Below are 2,566 nucleotides of genomic sequence, written 5' to 3' on the forward strand. Positions count from 1 at the left end.
GTCAAAATAAGGAAGAAAGGAGGTAGCGGATTCAACAGACGGTCCACCCAATAAAACCCCTCAAACGATGGCGAGAAAGGCACTACAGGTCTACTGAAACAAATACAATTTGTAAACCACACGGAACAGTCAACGGCCACGTGACGCAGGAAGTCGTGGACAAGGCAGAAAGGAGCGTTGTCCAGGACTCCGTAATTAAATCCTTTTGCTTGACCCATCTGGTGTAACAGGACTTCGATAATCACCACCATCAGATCCGCGGCAGCCATCGCCACCACGTAACGTGTGACGCATTTGGAGAGACCGCAGTTTCCTCGGCTGAGAATGATGATCGCCACAAGGTTATATGCAGTGTGACAAAAAAGACCAAAAATAAGAATAAAGAAATTCAAACTCATTTTTTGGCAGAAATACAGCCGTCAATTGTTCTCTTGCAATTAAATCTCCGCTGGCCATTATCAGTGGAAGTAAAAAGATACTTTGTTTGATCACGTGACCGCAGCAGAATGCGTTTTACAGTTGCGCATGCTCACATTAATCTCTTCACGTTTCACGGATGCAGCAGCGATGAGCAGAGTCCAAGAATGATGGATCACAGAAACGGGTCCTTCGGCCCAATATCTCCATGCCGACCAACCTGGCCACCTAATACAGTTGTTCGTGATTGGGTCACATTCGTCAAACTGTCCATGTGTACTTCAAATATTGCTAACGACTCTGTAGTGCTCATTTCCTTTGTCAGGCTGTTCAATACACAGAGCAACTATGTGAGAAAACGTCTCTCGTGATCCAGCTATATTTCTGCCCTCAATAAAATGCCACTCGGCCGAACCTCACCCTGTAACTCAACCCAGAGAGTCCCTGCAGCATCTCTGTGAATACTGCCTGCTCTCTTTTCAGCGGACTTCTGCCTTTCCTATAACAGGGCGACAAGACTGTTCACAGAACTCCAAGCGCGGTATCTCCAAGGAGAGGGGTAGTGTAATTGAAGTGCGCATCTACGCTTCTTTCCGAAAGTCTGTGTTACTATTGGATTGCAACGTCAGATTCTGAAAACAAGATCTTGCACCGCAGCAACCTTCCCTCTGTTTTATTTTACTGCTTCGGGGACAAACCATTGCTCTGAGCAGAACATTGTTACCCGGTCTTAATAGTGCTCGGAACTTGTAACGTTTTATAAATCTGATATGTAAGTCAAACGATGACAAAACATAACACACAACACACGTAAACACTGTCAGACAGTCACAATTGACAGGGAGGATGCAACAGTGAAATGTTCTGACGGGACGGCGATGGTGGTTTCTGAACAGTGAACGACCGACTTCCATTCTGCCTTCATTGTGACCATTTGTGACAGTGTTGTAACTTGAAACAATGACAGTGCATGTACGCTGAAACTAAAATGTTTCACTGTAAATGTGGTACGTTTAGTGTTTAGCACATTTATGGATTATATTCATTAATACAGTTAAATTCAGAGTATTTCATTATTATATTACCAAAGATGTCGAAACATTTTGGCATAATTTCAAAATGATGTTAACATGGTATAAAAGAAATTCCAGCTGCTTGTCCACAAATGCCATGTTCGCGGGGGAATTTCAATCATGGCGAGGCTGTGGTATGGAATTGATGACGGGCGCAGTAAAAGAAGTCCTGATGCTTCGAGCCGGAATCGAACCAGCGACCTAAGGATGACTCCATTTCCTCTACAGTCCTCCGCTCTACCAACTGAGCTATCGAAGGAAAAGTGACATCAAGTTTCTCCACGTTGGCTCCTACCGACAATCATTATGCAGATTTCAGCCTGGCATCTGTCGACCGATGGCAAAAGCCTGCCTGTGGCAACTATCTCGTCCTTCCAGCACTGGGGGCCACAGGCCACGGGATGACGCCGATCACCGCGCTTCTGACAATTCTAGGGACACTACGATTCCAACACAGCTCTTTGATCGTCCTCGCCCGTTCAAATCAAAGGTTACTCAGCTTTCTCTTTTCACCCAGTAACCAGGGCAATGTCCTTCTAACCACTCACCTGATTTATGCCGGAATCGTCGCCTGCAGCTCATCCATTACTGAAACACCAGCTGCCAGCCGGCTTTCCCTCCAATCTGCTTTCAAAGCAGCAAACCTACGACATTTTCTCCCGACCCTTTGACTGAGATACTTTCCGCTCGCTCTGCGCCAACCGCATCTTTTGTGCATTCTTAGTTCAGGAATTTGATTGAACGAATCCTCTGAATACAAAATGTCGATGGAGAATGCGAGCATCGATCTCGCTACCTCTCGCATGCTAAGCGAGCGCTCTACCATTTGAGCTAATTCCCCAGCACATCGCGCTAGCCTCCTATAATTTGCTCCGTTGGACAAACATCATTGCATGCCTGCCACTGTTCACCGATGCACAATCAGCAGCTCACAGACAGGCACACACACTCACTCACTCACTCACTCAGCAGTAGCTGAGAGCGGCGTGAGGTCTCTGCTTCCGTATCAGTAATCGAAAGGTACTTACCCGGGATACCGACAATTACAATGACTGTGTAACAAACAGCCCTCTCTG

General features: G+C 46.3%; 2 non-coding genes across 2 annotated transcripts; both read right to left on the minus strand.

The window, feature by feature from the left end:
• Positions 1-1,663: 1,663 nt before the first annotated feature.
• trnay-gua (transfer RNA tyrosine (anticodon GUA)) lies at positions 1,664-1,749 on the minus strand. The gene is given in 2 exon segments: positions 1,664-1,699; positions 1,713-1,749. It is a non-coding gene; the product is annotated as a tRNA-Tyr (tRNA).
• A 509-nt stretch (positions 1,750-2,258) lies between these two features.
• Positions 2,259-2,331, minus strand: trnaa-agc (transfer RNA alanine (anticodon AGC)). Its single transcript has one exon. It is a non-coding gene; the product is annotated as a tRNA-Ala (tRNA).
• Between the last annotated feature and the right edge of the window lie 235 nt (positions 2,332-2,566).

The sequence above is a fragment of the Hypanus sabinus genome, unplaced genomic scaffold (assembly GCF_030144855.1).
Source record: "Hypanus sabinus isolate sHypSab1 unplaced genomic scaffold, sHypSab1.hap1 scaffold_613, whole genome shotgun sequence".
In the NCBI taxonomy this organism is placed as follows: Eukaryota; Metazoa; Chordata; class Chondrichthyes; order Myliobatiformes; family Dasyatidae; genus Hypanus; species Hypanus sabinus.